Raw genomic sequence first — 17,582 nt, forward strand, 5'->3', positions numbered from 1 at the left:
CTAGACTTGTTCAACTGATCCTTTAGAAGCTGAATGGAATTCTTAGCATCCTTTAGATTCCCTTTCAATTCCTAGGATTAAGAATTAGACTAATCAAGATCATCAAGAGTAACAATAAGCTGATGTTTCAAACTACCAAACTCCATTAACATACCTTCCTGGACCTCCCTCAAGCTGTTAGACTCCTTCCGAGGAACTAGGCTCTGATACCAATTGTTGTAATCAATGTTCCATAATCTTTAACTTTATTAAATTGATCATATAACCACATAGCACATATGAAGAATGGAAGGATGCATAAAAATAAAGCAAATACTCACATTTACCATTAAACTTATGAGCATTAGGTTGCCTTATCCGAGGCCTTCTTGAATTATTCTTCTGTTGTACTGATTTCATTTTGCCTTGATCAAATCTAGAGCTTTCACCTTTCTCGAATCCAAGACCACTTGTGTCATTAGCATTGTTCTGGCTTTCAAGCATTTCATCAAGTTTGGCTAAGCTAATCTTGAACTTCTCCTTGTACTCATTAGTAGTAGCAAGTTCATCCCTAAGAATAATAATTTTCCTTTCAAGCTCTTGTTCATTGCTCTTGGATTGTAACAGTTCAAGCTTCAATAGATTATACTCATAGTTAAGTCTACAACACTCATCAGATTTATCGTTCAAGGATTGAGTAAGGTTCTCTTCATTCTTCTTTCTAGCCTCAATATCCTTTGTCAACTTCATCACTATAGATTCCATCTCATGTCTCAAGACAACATTGTCTTCAAAAAGCTTCTCACATTCTTTTGTCTTCTCCTTCAAGGCTTCTTCATCCATACTTAGGCTTTCTTTCTGCTTTAGCTGATCAAAAAGTTCCTTTCTCTTTTCCCTAGATTTGTTCAACTGATCCTTCAGAGGCTGAATGGAATTCTCAACATCCTTTAGATTCCCTTTCAATTCCTATGATTAAGCATTAAACTGATCAAGATCATCAAGAGAAACAATAAGTTGATGTTTCAAACTATCAAACTCCATTAACATACCTTCCCGGACCTCCCTCAAGCTGTTAGACTCCTTCTGAGGAACTAGGCTCTGATACTAGTTGTTGTAATCAATGTTCCACAATCTTTAACTTTATTAAACTGGTCATATAACCACATAGAATATATGAAGAATGGAAGGATGCATAAACATAAAGCAAATACTCACAGTTATCATTAAACTTATGAGCATTAGGTTGCCTTACTCGAGGCCTTCTTTAATTATTCTTCTGTTGTACTGATTTCATTTTGCCTTGATCAAATCCGGAGCTTTCACCTTTCTCAAATCCAAGACCACTTGTGTCATTATCATTCTTCTGGCTTTCAAGCATCTCAACAAGTTTGGCTGAGCTAATCTTGAACTTATCCTTGTACTCGTTAGTAGTAGCAAGTTCATCCCTAAGAATAATAATTTGCCTTTGAAGCTCTTGTTCATTGTTCTTGGATTGTAACGGTTCAAGCTTCAACTGATCATACTCATAGTTAAGTCTACAACATTCATCAGATTTATCATTCAAGGATTGAGTAAGGTTCTCTTCATTCTTCTTTCTAGCCTCAATCTCCTTTGTCAACTTCATCACTATAGATTCTATCTCATGCCTTAGGACAACATTGTCTTCAAGAAGCTTCTCACATTCTTTTGTCTTCTCCTTCAAGGCTTCTTCATCCATACTTAGGCTTTCTTTCTTCTTTAGCTGATCAAAAAGTTCCTTTCTCTTTTCCCTAGACTTGTTCAACTCTTCCTTCAGAGACTGAATGAAATTCTCAGCATCCTTCAGATTCCCTTTCAATTCCCAGACTTGAGCTTTAGACTTATCAAGATCATCAATAACAAAAATAAGATGATGTTTCAAACTATCAGACTACATTAACATACCTTCTCGGACCTCCCTCATGTTGTTAGACTCCTTCTGAGGAACTAGTCTCTGATACCAATTATTGGAATCAAGGAACACTAAGAGGGGGGTGTAAATCGGTGTTCCACAATCTTTCTTATTAAACTAGTCATATAACAACATAGCACATATGAAGAAAGGAAGATGTATAAACATAAAGAAAATACTCACAGTTACCATTAAAATTATGAGCATTAGGTTGCCTTACCAGAGGCCTTCTTGAATTATTCTTCTATTGTGTTGATTTGATTTTGCCTTGATTAGATCCAAAGATTTAACCTTTCTCAAATCCAAGACCACTTGTGTCATTAGCATTCTTTTGGCTTTCAAATATCTCATCATGACACAGGTGGTCTTGGATTTGAGAAAGGTGAAAGCACCGGATCTGATCAAGGCAAAATTAAATCAACACAACAGAAGAATGCTAATGACACAAGTGGTCTTGGGTTTGAGAAAGGTGAAAGCTCTGGATGCTTGAAAGCCATCAAATCCAAGCATCTGAAGCTTTCACCTTTCTCAAATCCAAGACCACTTGTGTCAATCAACTATAGTTGTCAATCTTGAACAGTTAGTTGGATATAGTCTTGGATTGTAAATCAGAAAGAGAACATAAGATAATAAACAGTAAGGAGATTATTTTTATTGGTATAATTCTTGTTACTACTGTCGGTGTTTAAGAAGTTAGGAATTGATATGTTTCCAAAGAGGGGTAGTCTAAATCCAAGAAATAGGTTAAGTCTCAAGATAGGGTGGGGATCAATGACCCATAAACCTTGAGGGAATCTATTGTATTGTGGTATCATAGATTGCCATTCTTAGTGCTAAGTAAGTCTTTGAGGAAATAAGTCTCTTGCCATTAATTTTGCAAGTTAATCATTCATATTTCCTAAGTGTTAAATTAAGGGGACATTACAAAGATTCATATGGATAAAAATGAAGCAAAATAAAATTTTCAAAAGTGTGGGTATCAAGCAGCTCACTGTTTGGGTCAGCATATTGGGAGCTCGCCTGCAAACTACTAATAACAAAGATACTATACTAGAGGAAAAATAGAGCAACAGAAAATAAGAACTCAATGTCATATCTTATTGATCAAATGATACATATTTATATAATAGTGAATACAAACTACTTCTCTAGAAATCTGCTTATCATACTGACAACTATCTAGTGAAGATTGACATTAACTATAGTTGATTGACAACTAACCGGTATTGTGTGGTAGCACATTAAACTTAACTAAACAAATTGGAAACCTACTCAAAACTTCATTATGACTTAGTCATTTATGTTGAAACATTAATTACAACATCCCCTGTTAATGCTACAATATTAGACTAGCTACAACAAAGCAAAACAATACATTATGTAGAAGTTATTTTTTGAAAATAGTTCATAGATCAGTCAAACTTCTTCAAGTTGCTCCCAAGTGTTGGTATAGTCATGCAACTATCATCCAATTTTTCAACATCATTGGACACTATTTGCACATCAAGTGTCTCATCGCCCTTGTAAAGGTATGATGCTAAACTTTTGGATTTTTGGATCTCTAAACTATTGGACACCAATCCTCACATGTATGTCTCTTAATCCCAATGAGGTATAGTTTCTCTTATTCATTAGCACCTCAAATAATTGAGCATCTATCTAGCCTCTATTGCATCTTTTCCTATCTTGAAAGCATTTACCTCTTCAAAATAGAACAAATTTTTCATCTTCGAAGAAATCATCACCACCATCTAGTGGTTCTTCAACAATGACTACCTTTATCTTAGTTCTTATAGATGCATAAAACCATAGAATAAATGTTTCTCGTTGAAAATCTCCTCCATAGAAAAACCTCGCATAACCTTCAAACTATTACATATACTCCAAACATTAGGAAAGACTCGTAAGCATCACTCAAATGGATTATAGCAACACCAATCTTCACCTCAGTAGCGGCAAGCTTCACAATAGAAATTTAGCAATAGGTTCATCTCTCAACAGGTAGTCAATTTGGTGTTTTTATAAATCAAATGTAGCAACAACAACCCTGATGCCATATTAAAAGCAAAGATATTATACTACAAGAAAAATAGTACAATAGAAAATAAAAACTTAATGCCATATCTTATTTGATCAAATGATACATATTTATACAACAACGAATACAAACTACTTACCTACAAATCTACTTATCAAATTGACAACTAATTGTTCAAGATTGACAACAACTATAGTTGATTGATAGTTAACTAGTATTGTTTGACAACATGTTAAACTTAACTAAAAAAATTGGATGCCTACTCAAAAATTCATTACGACTTATTCATTTATGTTGTGTAATAACCCCTACTTATTCTGCCCTTGATTTTTAGTTTTGATGGTTTGGCATTTTGTTAAACACTTGGCATGCAAACCTTTGAATTTTGATTTTTCTGGGTCTCATATGAATTTCTGAGTTTGTTGTTTGAATTTTTTATTGATTGTGTTGCAATTACATGTACCAAATAAGGGAGAACATAACAAACAAATTAACAATACCAAATGAACCCTTTATTAGTAAAATATGAGGTTTGATTATAAATAAATCAGGCATTTATCAGACTCTAACAAGTACAAACCCTAAGTATTTGAGTGTTCAACAATTACAACATACCCAGATGATGCATAACTCCAATGGAAATGAGATGAGAAATGTAGAAGACCATATGATGATGAAACAAACTCAAATCTGGACTCCAACAAGTCTGAAATTTCTATAGATAACTGGAAGTTCTGAAACACAATTTTGATTACAAATTTGGTGATGCCAAACACTCCAAAATTTCCTCGAAACCCTAGCACAACTTAGAAATGAAAATACTAGAAAACCCTTGCTCAAACAAATCTAAACCTATTGCAATCATCATTCACGTCACTGTAGCGACACTGTAGTAGCATTGTTCATGTTACTATTCACAACGCTGAGATTGCTTAGATCTGATCATCAATCAATGAATAAATTCAATAAAATCTTCTAAGTTTTCTCCTCAACCCTAAGCATCCAATCTCTGCATGAAACCTATAGAGTATTAATCTATAATTGATCCAATTAAGTACAAAAAAAACCCTATATGGATTTCCCTCAACTATGAACTGGATTTTCGTCCAATTCTCTAGGGAGTTTTTTGTTCCTAGAAGTCCGATCTGCTACTAAAACTCTTTCTTAGAGCTCAATTCCCAATTTGCTGCTATAAAAATGAGTGAATGCTGAAATGAAGCTTCCTCATGTTGCTTTATTGACTTCCAACCCTAATCGAACCTTTTAGGGTTTTCTCTTAATTTTATTAAAATTTATTTTATAAACTTATTTCTCCTCATCAAGTTTGAACCTCTTATAACTCCCTTGTTAATAATAATAAGTTATTTTAAAAAAAATATTCTCTTCTAAGTGGATCAACCTCCTCTAAGGGTCTAATTCATCATTAACAAATGACCACCCTTTAAAAACAACTTTAAGTTGATGCCTCCTAGGGAAAAAGTGCCATGGGGTCACTTTATAAAGTATTATTATATTAGCATCACCTTATTTTATTTAAATAAAATTTTAAAGTAATAACTTTAATATTTCATTTTTATTCCTGAAATCATAATCTAGGCTTCAAACTGAAAATTGAGTGTCCCTGTCAGACCAAGGGTGATATCTAAATATAGCAGGGCCACTGCTAATCAACCCACTACAAAATAGGGATTCCCCTTAAAATTAGGAGATCATCCCTGATCACCCAAAATGACTCATGAAGCCTCCTGCCACAATCCATTGGCTCTAGAAAGGCCAATAGGCTAACTGCTAGTCTCCCTAAAAATAGAGATTTCCCCTAAAAAATAGGAACTACAACCAAAACCTCCAAAATGATTCTTGGGGTCCTCTATTGTGTCTTGATCAACTCCCAATCAATCCCTAAAAATTAGGTCATGCTCCTAAAATTTAGGAGACTACCTTAGACTATTTAGAATGGATTATAAAGCCCCTGCGTAGCTCCACAAGCCTCAGAATGGGTTCCCTTTCCACTCTAGTGGCCTACGAGAATCCAATGATAGGCTAATCCCTACTCAACTACTTGTCACCTAGGGAGGGGACATTACAAGTTGAAACATTAATTCCAACAAAGGAAAATAAATTGCCAAGACTGTAAGGGTACTAATCAATAGGATAATAGAATCACAAGTATCAATGTAACTAACGTTAACTTAAAAAGAGGAATCCCTATCCAAAATATGCCATGCTATATGCATGGAAAGGTTATTAATAAGCTTAAGTAAATTGGTAGTATTAAATTATGATAATTTATTAAAAGAAATCATAGTATTTAATTTTTTTCATCCATTAACAACTTGTGAATGACACTTATTCCAATGGGAAGTAGAGTGAAAACCCCAAAAAGAAGGAAAGCATTTATTAAAGTCTAACACATCAACTAGAATTTAATTTATAAAATTAAACTAATTAGTTGACAAATTTGATGTAAAGTGAAACTCAATTAAATCAAAATACTTCAATGAAATAGGATTGTTTTAGACCATAAATAATCCATAGTATCCATTATCTGGGTATGAAAAGTACATGACATATAAGTATCTTGTCAAAAATTTATAAGAGGTTGGCAAAGGTGACCCTAAAAGCATGATAAATACCTAGTCCTAGAAATATAATTCTCATTTTGGTAAAATTTTATCTGATGAGTAGTATTTTCTTGCAACTCCTAAATAAGAATTCCCTCAAACATTTCCCTATTCTTTCCTAGTTTTATCACACCTCATTTGATCACCAAAGAACACTATATAAGTAGTCATGTACACAAACTTCAATGGCAGATTTTTTTTTATTATTATAAGCATCAAAACAAGGGTGCTAACCCTATATACAAACAACCCATAGGCAACATAAAAGAAAGACATCAAAACAAGGGTGCTGACCCTATACAAGCTCATGTAAAATAGGCTACTAACAATAGGTTAGAAGAACATTGTAAAAAATCCAACCAAACCAACAACAACTCAAAAGCAGAAAGCTAGGAACCCACCTCAAGAGTTGGGAGAATCACCCAAAACTCAACACGATAGAGTTTGGGGGAGGGGAAGCAAGACTTAATTTTACGCCTACAACAAACAATAGTCTAGGCAATACTATTATTAGGAACATCATATCTATCATCACCTAGAGCAGACTATTATCGCAAAACAACACTTGGAGTAGACTGTTGCTGCAAAACAACACTTGAAGCAGACTCATAAGGAGTAGAGTGTTATTATACAACATGAGCAACAAGAATAAAAACCTCAAGGCTAAAGGAGGCCACACCAACAAGATCTAGGGGGAAACGAAGGCCATAACAACAATAAGAGGCGCAACCTCATCCCGAGAGGAGTCATCAACAACCTGTGAAGAGTCATCAGAATTAGGAGCCTTGGAAATCAAATGATCAACACCAGAGATTTGTTCCTTCCAAAGAAAACCTATATGTATACCAATTGCACAAATAAATGACACCTATTTTCATTTCCACTATTGTTCTTTCTCTATGCCCAAAATAAATAAATAAACCTCATTCAAACTCCAACATTGTACTAAATATCTCTTATGCCTTAAAACCTTGGCTCCAACAAAAAACTTTACTTTTTCCATACACACAAAATTTGTTCTCCAATATTAAACTCCCAAAATAATGGTCAACAATAATGTTTTGGTGAAAATATTATCTTGAAATGTAAAAGGAAATGATACTTGGCAAATTCTCATTACACATTGTTTTGTCAAGAATTCTTACCAGGAAACTAACTTAGAAAGGACTTGGTCTCTATACTCTCCTCACACAAGGGAACCTATCTAGATAAAAGACACTATTATTAGTAGTGTCTGAATGATTTGAGATTCCATCAAGCCTGAACTTCTTAATCAACCAATTATTTATTTGGTGGTCTCTAGTTTTATCCAATCAAGAGTTTCCTCCTGTCAAAATCCCCTGGGTTCATGCTTTGAAATTCTTTAATAGGGGAATTTAAACTCTTCCAAATCTCTTTGACTGAGCCACAAGGAATTTTCCATCCTGGCTTGATGCCAAGTTGGAATTTCAATTATCCAATCAAGAATTGAGGACCTTCTAGAATATTTTTTATGACATCCTCCCCAGTATACAAAATTGGGGTTAGGTCCTTCAAGTCCTAGTGGAAAGATGGAAATGGTATCTTGAAACACCATATCATAATTACAAACCCTCGAGGGTTACTTGTTGCTTATGCCTCATCTACCAATGGTGGACCAATTAAAAGATCATTGGCACCTCCAATCTTCTTGACATGTGGCATTGATGATTCTAGGTTGTTTGGATGGGCATTCTTGGACCTAAATTGGTCCATTTCATGTAGAGCATTCTTTATCAAGGTCTTCTACTTGGGTAAAAGCACAAACCTGTGTCACACTTTTATAAAGGAACCAACCAACACAACTAAAACTGGTTAACTTCGACTGCATAAAAGTGACATTTCTAAATTGAATTTTGAAATGATGTAGACTAATTAAATGTAGAAATATTAATGAAATTTAGGTCTATTTTTTTTTTTTTGAAAAAAAATTGATATTTTTTTATAAATTCAAAGACAGAATTTTCATTGTTGAAAAATACTGAAAATCAGGGGTTCTAGTCGGCGTCACCAAAAACAATGAAAACGAATTTTATTTTTTCTGATTTTTTTTTTCCAAATAGAGAACATATATAGGCAGTGTTAAAAGAAAAAAAATTAATTTTGATGTATATTTTCTTGTTATAATATTTTGAAGTCTGACATAGCTAAATTTGACAGTTTTCATTCGGCGTCACCTTTTGACTACTAAATTTATCATTAACCCAAAAAAAAAAAAAAACCCTTTTCGAGAAGATTCTCTCATCTAGTGAATTTATTTTATTTTATTTTTTATATCATTTTTTATATTTTTTAAAATTTCTAATCAACCTCTTTTTAACTTTATAAAGCTACTCACAATGTTTAATGATAAAAAATACTAAAAAAATTATATGTCTAGATTCGTGACTGCGAGCTCTACAAAAGGGTATTTTTCAATTTTTGTAAAAAAATATTTTGCTTGAAGAAAAATTGAGCACAAGTGAAAAGTTTCAGAAATACAGAGTTTTTCACCTTTTTTGTGCCACATCGCATGACACATAGGCTAGTCCGGCCGGACTTACCTTAGTTCTAACAATAAAAAAAATGAATTTTTTTTTGAATGAAAGCATTTGAACTAAGGGAGTCCGGTTGAACTTTCAGTACCACACAAGTGCGACGTGGTGCCACGCGGCCCGAGGGTAGTCCGGTCGGACTGAGTCCAGCCAGACCATCCTCAGTTGGCCCAAAGTGTGACATAACTCCATGCTTTTGCCTAATTGCATCTCATTTTCCTTATGTGGGGTTTCTCAACCCTCATCCTTTTTGTGGATAATTTGAGACTCTCAAGCATCTCTTTTGGTTTTTCACAAGAGCTCAGTAAGCTTAGATTTGAATACATGAATTCTTCAAGCCTTTTTGGATCAATCCCAACTCATGCATATGGTTTTGTTAGGTAACTATTCCTATCTCATATTTAATTTTTTTTCGATTTGACATGCTTTCAAAGAAAAAATTCTCTTTAGTTTTGGAAAGATAGAAATTCAACTATTTTTTAGGTTGTTTGAGAGATCACTTTTCTCTATACACTAAAGCTATAGTTTTTGCTAATATGCTTATGTAGATTTAGGTGTAAGCTCACAAGGTTGTAATATAAGTTGTGCATTTGCAAGAGCTCCTTGGTCATTGGAGTAATACCCCCTACATGATTGTGAAAGTTTTAGTTCTTGTCTCCTTCCCACCTTGTGGGTGTAGGTGTGGTCATAATCAATCTACTAGAAGAGATCAAGGGTCCCAATCTCAAGGCTTTTAGTTGTAGGGATTTGGGGATTGTGTTTCCAATGGGTGGACTCAATTGTCTCAACCACCTTATGCCTCTTCTCATGAGCATGATGTTCTTGGTAGGTCAAGTTCTAGCATGTTCCCTCACCTAGTGTGCGTTGTTTTAGGCAAAGAGGAGTAGGGTGCTCTTATTCGTTGTGAGTTTGTTGTTGATAGTTCCATTCGCATTGATGCAAGGGGTAAATCAAATAACAGTGCTCCTCCCGCTAAAATTGCTTTCGATGCTTAATAACTTTATATATAGCTCATATTCTATTTAGACATTTAGCAATATATTTACTTAGAGAAATAAAACATTCTAGTATCCCTAAATTTTTTTAGCATACTTTCATAATTACCATAGTATACATATTAATCCAATGAGGGTTTATTTATTGATCACAATATATAAAATATAAAACAAATATTTTTTCCAAGCTCCAATACTAATCCCCCTCAGACTCCACCATATGTTGGGGCATTAAATCTCACTAACATCTATCAAATAGAAACCATCTGGATCATCAATTTCATGGTGACCTACCATGATTAACAGTGATTAGCAACTCTTTCTTTGTTGTGCCATAAATCAAACCAATGACTTATAATTACTCCACCTTTCGGATTAATGGGTGTTATTGATAGTAAGAATAGAAAAACAAAGAATTCACTATGTGGATACCTCACGATTGCCTTAAAAATTTCTCATGTCCAACTACAACAAGCTTGTACCATTCTTTTCCCAAACAATCTTCATACTTATCACAAATTTTGCTTTCAAAGTTTCTCTAGTTGTAGACCAAGGGAGTCTAAGATTCCCATTGTCTTCTTTGGCTTGCTTATGTCATCATGATAAATTGTTGTAGAGTGCTTTTAAAAAATTAAATTGCATCATCCATTATTCATTGAATCAACTACAAATAAGCAAGCTAGAGGGTCTAATTTACCAACGATCTATAGAGAGTCAAACTTTTTGTCTCATGATGCTCAAAACCAACATTCTTTAAATCATATGTGTTGGTGGAGACTTAATAATAGCTCTTGCATATGGTGTACATCCACTCCCACTCCATGGGAATGAATCCACATTAAACATCAAGTTGGTTTTTTAGCTCCCTCGTAATGTTAAAATGACTTAAATAGCTCAAGTGCAAATCACCATGTAGATGTGCTCCAAGCTCTAGGAACATAATCCAAATCCTCAAGAGTGAATCAAGCTCCTTTAGAGAACACCCTATTGTTTAGATAGCTCTTGCATGGGATGATGCAAATGGGCTTCAAACTCACAAGACTAAATCTACACCTTGTTTGTATGAAAAGATGAGCTTCTTTATCAAGAACCATTTTATTTTAGAATTGTCATCATGAATAGAAGCAAACAATTTTCTTAAATAATTGGAAGATTGAGCCCACAAAAATTCTAGGTCTTTTCCATATATCACATCTTTTCAAGAACTAATTGTTTGAATTCAAGAATTGTATACTATCAATGCAAATTATTATTATTATATTGTTATAAAAGATTATTCAATACTAAAGAGTCGTAGTGTAATTGGTTAAATATAATTGGTGGTGAGAGTAATGGTATATTTTCTTTGATTATGTCATCTATCAAGGTGTAAATCTCTTAGTTGTATAAAAAGTAATAGATGAGATCGAGATTGTGTTTTAAATGACTTCAATGGATAGATACCTCTCAACCATTGACTCTCAATTTAAGAAGTTTCAATTTAAAATTCCTATTACCATGTCAAATAATTACAACCATTCTATAAATTTAATATAAAAACTAAAAAATAGACATCCTATCTCTTATAATTCAAGTCTTTCATACAAAATAGAGAAACAATCTACCAAACCTTTCCTGAGGATGACACTCATCCTAAGATTGGACCTCCTATTTCTCCTTCAAGTTTTGTTGATTCCTCAATGGTGGAGTCACTTTTTGCTTCCCATGATAATGGGGTTTGTGATAATAGTATTGCTCGGATTGTGGTCTGTAGGAGGAAAAATTCTTCTTCTTCTATTTCTCTTTGTAGCTTTTTTAGAGGGGTGAGACCCTTGTTTCCCACTAGTTATGTGCTTTGATCAAAATCCTTTTAATATTTAGCTAGATTTTCTTACAATCTCGTCTTATGGGATTTGTCTTTTTTTTCTCAATGACTATTTTGTAATAGATCTGTGCACTTGTCTAATCAAAACATTTGTCTCCTTTTGTATAAAATAAGCCATCCTGCAAATCAATTCAATTATTTTTTTTTGGGTCGATAAAAGGCATAGCCAGATTAATATATTGAATCTAATAGAAATTTACAGCATGAGTCCCCAGATTTCCAAAATAGCCTAGTGGGCCTAAAGATTGAAAAGATGAAACTATGTCCCTGAATATGCACAAAAAAGAAAACCAACTCCAAAGCCCTAAAAAAAATTGCGCTTGGAGTGGATATAGAGTTTTGATTATATTCGCTTATCCTTATCAAACAACCTCGTAAAGCATTCAAAAAAATTTAAAAGTTTAAACCTACAAAAATGCATGCATAGAAGTATTTTTATAAAAAAAAAATTTAACAGAGAAATTAAAGAAACCAATTAAGGGGTCTGAGACAGCCTCAAAAAGGAAAAGACCTACTGAACATCTATCTAATTAAGACTCCTCTTCTGGCACAGATGGAGGCATTGGAGATCGGCCTCTTCCAAGACCTCTATGTGGAGGACGACCCCTTCCACGACTAGAAGCACGACCATAACCTCTGCTACCACCTCGCCTGCTCTGCTCCGCTTGGGGGTCATCTGCTTCTATTTTAGGAGGCAGGACACCATTTAGTCTGGCAAAGTCCAAAAATTCTTCTTCCCTACCCAAATCTTCCGGATTATCCCCTAGAAACCGCCATTTTAGGAATCTGAGGCCCGTGCCTACAAAGGTTTTGTGCTTTTGCAGGTCCTTACCGATTAGGTCAAGAAGAAATGGGTAGAATTTGATCATCTCTCCCAGGACGTTGAAAAGAATTATCTCGCTCGTTCGAGGAGCCCGAGAGTCAAGTCACGCCTTTTTGAGGACCTCTTGCAATTCGAGCAAGATGTCACCAGGAAATAGTCTTTTGGTGAGGATCCAGACTGCTTGTTTGTCAAGATTTAGGTCCATGAGGAAGGCAGTAAACCAAGATGAGATGTTGGTGTTGTCTCGGGGGTATTCTTCCTTGCTAATATGCCCACTGCCAAGAATGAGCTTAATAGCCATGATGACCGTCGACTCAGGAAATAGGAGGAGCCTCTTCAGCCTTAGGTCCATGATTTTCCTAAAAGAAACTTGACGGGTAGAGGCTGAGAGAGAGATGGGAGTGTCCGCACTAAAACATGAGATTGGTCTAGGGTAGACACTCATAATGAATCCAAACAACTCCTCACCAGACATTGCTTCAAGAATATGTAGCAACTTGATCTTCTATGTATGTGATTGCAGAGAGAAACCAATTGATAATCTTGCAGAGGAAGCTGAATAAAAGCTAGAAGGTGTTGTCTTCGACATGCATTAATGATAAATGCCTTGCAATGAATTCGCCTACAAAGGTGGCGAGAAATATCTGTCTAAAATCATGCCAAATCTCCCGGCTAAAGGATTAAGCTCTATCCAACGAACATTGCATGCCTCATACTTGGAATGACGACGGACCACAAGTTCTTTCTGGGATGAGAGTGGGAAAATTTTTTGATAGAAAGGCCAAAAATAGATGACGTTAGAGATGACATGACAGTTTCAATTCTTGAAGGTGTCGGAAACGTTTGAATTTAAAGTAGCTGTTTCACCAAACTTTGGCATAAAATTTAATGCCCAAGGAATGAAAATAAGAAACCACTGCTGGGCAAATTAGATTAACTCTCTGAAGGTTGACCTTGGGAAATTATGTCCTGCTCTCACCAAAGCAATGGAAGGCCATCTGCTACAGATTTAAAAATAAAGTTTGCCTCTATGATAGCCTCATTACTGAATAAATAAAAAACTCTATAGTTTAACCCTGGTGACTGTCATCTTGCTCCCACCAATGTAAAGAAATGCCTTCTGCTGCAGATTTTGAGAGAACATCTGCCTCTGTATTAGCTTCTCTGATGTTTAACCTCATAATGCTCTAATATGACCAAATTGTCAATTATGCTATCCAGAATTGCCTGTAGCCGCCAGTTTGGGGTTTTCTTCAATTTAATTGCATTAATTGTTGTATCTGAATCTCCCTCTACTATGGTGTTTCTTATCCCATGATTGAGGCAATCCAGTAGGCCTAGAAGTAAAGCTTTGAATTCTACTCTAACCGCATATCCTATACCTGAAGGACCTGGGTTACCTTTGGAGGCTCCATCAAAGTTTAGTTTGAACCAACCCTTCTTAGGGGGGCACCATATAGCTTCCTTTCTAGCATTAGATTTTTGCCCAAATCAAGAAGGAATATTGATTCCTTGCCAGTTATTTCTTATACTATCATTCCAAGAAGAGAAGATTTTGGAAGAATCTGTTGAGAAAGCTAGTTTGCAATTTACTGTCTCAACAATTGAAGTTTCAATTGAGGATAAAACTGATTCAAATCTTCTTGCTTTATTGTTAAAGAGTCTTCGATTCCTTCTTTCCAAATTTACCAAACAAGGCAGGAAGGAGAAATTTTGAGAATTTGTCTTTAAGTGCTTTCCTTATAAGGAAGAGGCCAGCATTGAAAAATAGAGACTATATCATTAGGAAGGGCTGATATCCACCCCAATTTTGCACAAAGTCATCGCCAACATTTTGAGGCAAATGGGCAATTCAAGAGGAGGTGATCAACTATCTCTGCTTGGGCTTTGCCAAAGATGCATCTCAAGGGCCCTTCATAGCCTATTTTAGTAAATCTTTCTGCAATGAGGATCCTCTTTTTGAAGGCCAACCATGCAAAGATTCCTGCTTTTGGGATGATTTTACCACTCCAAAAGAGCCTAAGTGGAATATCTCGTTCCTCTTGATTCCCAAAATTTGCTAGAACCTTGTAGCCATCTTTAGCATTATACTGACCTATTTTAGAGCAAGCCCATATAAGAGTATCTTTACCTCTTCTAGGATTAATATTTATTACTCTTATAAGGTCTAGTAGTCGATTGATTTCAACAATAGGAACAGGAAATCCTTCCATAAGCTTCCAGCTCCATCCTTGCATGCTTGAGGTCCTTTCCAAAACCATATAATTGCTAACTCAGGATCCCAAGTGTTGTTGAAGCCAGTGCTTAGCTCTTGGAATGTTAAGAGAGATTTCAATGCTTGGGTATCCTCCCCATGAGTCTTCCCAAAAGAGGTTAGATGAACCATCATGAATATCCCAAGACAAGGAATTTGTAATTAAATTTCTACATGAGACAATGAAATTCCAAGTTCTAGAACCCTTTGGATGAAAATTAGATCTAAGGAGGTTTTGAGGATCCCCATCTTTGAGATATTTAGTTGCCATCATCCTAACCCATATTGCTTTGGGGTCTTTAATGAACTTCCACGCTAGTTTAGCTCCTAAGGCTTTATTCTGCAAGTGAAGATCTTTGATTCCTATACCCCCCATAGACTTAGGTTTGATGATTTTATCCCATGCAATTAGAGAAATTTTATGTTTTTCTTCAGTGTTTTGCCAGAAGAAGTTTCTCATCTTCTTGATGATGAAGGAATTTGTACCAGTAGTTAGGGATAAGAAGGATACAAAGTAGATGGGAAGGGCCGAAATAACTACTTGGAGCATTACTAATCCACCAGTCCATGAAAGCCATTTCCCTTTCCAGGATTTTATATTCTGATCCATCTTTAGCTTTAGAGGGTCCCAAAGTTTAGTGTTCCTCAATCCTCTGTCAATTGGAATGCCCAGGTGTATACAGGGAAGGATGCCTATTTTGCAGTTCAAAATTCTTTGGATCTTAACCTCTAGGGGGCAGGGGTGGAGAAGAAGTAAACTTTTGATTTTTCTTTGTTGATGGTTTGACTTGAGGCCTTCCCAAAGGATTCCAGAAGCATTTTCAGTTGAGTTGCTTCCTTGACTTTTGCTGCACCCAACAAGAGGTTATCATCTGCAAATTGTTGATGTGTGACAACAAAGTTTGTGGTTACTTTAACTCCTTCCAATAGGTTGTTAGATTGTTTTGATTTGATGGCCCTCCCTAGAGCTTCCACCATGATAATGTAAAGAAATGGAGAAATAGGATCTCCCTGCCAGATGCTCCTTGAGGAGGAGAAGAAACCAACTAGCTTCCCATTTATCAAGATTGATAATTTGGGCGTAGAAATGCATTCAAATATCCAGTTGATCCATTTTTTTGTCAAAACCAAAAGCCTGCATTATTTTGCATAAGAACCACCAATCCACATTATCATAAGCTTTAGAGATGTCTAATTTGATTATCATACCTGGTCTCTTCGTATTTTGGAGAGTGTGAATAGCTTCTTGGGCCACAATAAAACCATCTAGAATTGAACGGCCAGGGATGCATCCAGTCTGTTCTTTTGATATAATGCAAGCCATAAGGGGCTTCATTCTATTTGTCATGACTTTTGAGAGGATTTTGTAGACTGTGTTGTAGAGTGAAATAGGCCTGAAATCCCTTAATTTACAAGCTTTCTCCTTTTTTGGAATAAGGGCTATGAACATATTGTTGATTTCTTTGAGAAAATTGCCTGATCTTCTTGCAAACTCCAGAGCCTCAACAAGGTCTTGTCCAAAAATATGCCAGCATTTCTTGAAGAATTCAGTAGGGAAACCATCTGGGTCAGGAGCCTTTCTAGAAGGGAGCTGATTAAGAGCTTGAGTTACTTCTTCCAGTGAAAATCTCTCATTTAAAGTCTGATTTTGTTCATCTAAAATGATCTTTGGAATCAAGGCCAAGAAATTTCCCTGCTCTGTAAGATGGGATCCATCTTCATTGTTTAGTAAAGTTGAGTAATAAGAGACTATTTCTCTCTTAATCTCTTTAGGGTCCACTATAGATTGGTTCTAATTCAAATCCAATTTTACGATCCTATTCATGCTCCTACGAATCTTTGTCACATTATGGAAGAACTTGGTATTCTTGTCACCCATCCGGAGCCAATTTTCTCTAGACTTCTGCTTCCAAAAAAAATCTTCTTTAGATAAGATATCCTCATAATCCGTGAGCAGACTATTTTCTTGTTCAAAGGAGTCTTGATCCATGCCTTCAGAGATAATTTTTTCATTTAGATCAACCAACCTCTCTTCTAAAGATTTTTTGGAAGAGAAAATGTTTTTAAAATGTTGGGAATTCCATTGCAACAACTTCTGTTTTACATATTTTAACTTTGAAATGAAGCAATAAAGTTTGGAACCTTCAAATGTTTCTTCTTTCCACCAGTCTTCTATCAAGGTTAGAAATTTTGGATCTTTTATCCACATGTTCTCAAATCTAAAAGGAGATTTAGAGATTTCAGAGACCCCTTGAAGGGATAGCATAATGGGAAAGTGATCAGATCCTGAGCAAGCTAGAGTCGAGCACTCAAAGGAGAAGGGAAAAGAGCTGAGATCCCCCAAACAAAAAAATCTATCAATTTTCTCTAAAATGTTGCTAAAACATTTTCTCTTGTTTGTCCATGTAAAGGAGTCCCCCGAGTCAATATATAAAAGCCCATTCCTATCTATCCAATTATTAAAATCTTGTTGAGATCTACCTAGCCTGATAATGCCTCCCCCTTTGTCTGACGCATACCTGATAG

This window comes from Cryptomeria japonica, chromosome 1 (genome assembly GCF_030272615.1).
Source record: "Cryptomeria japonica chromosome 1, Sugi_1.0, whole genome shotgun sequence".
In the NCBI taxonomy this organism is placed as follows: Eukaryota; Viridiplantae; Streptophyta; class Pinopsida; order Cupressales; family Cupressaceae; genus Cryptomeria; species Cryptomeria japonica.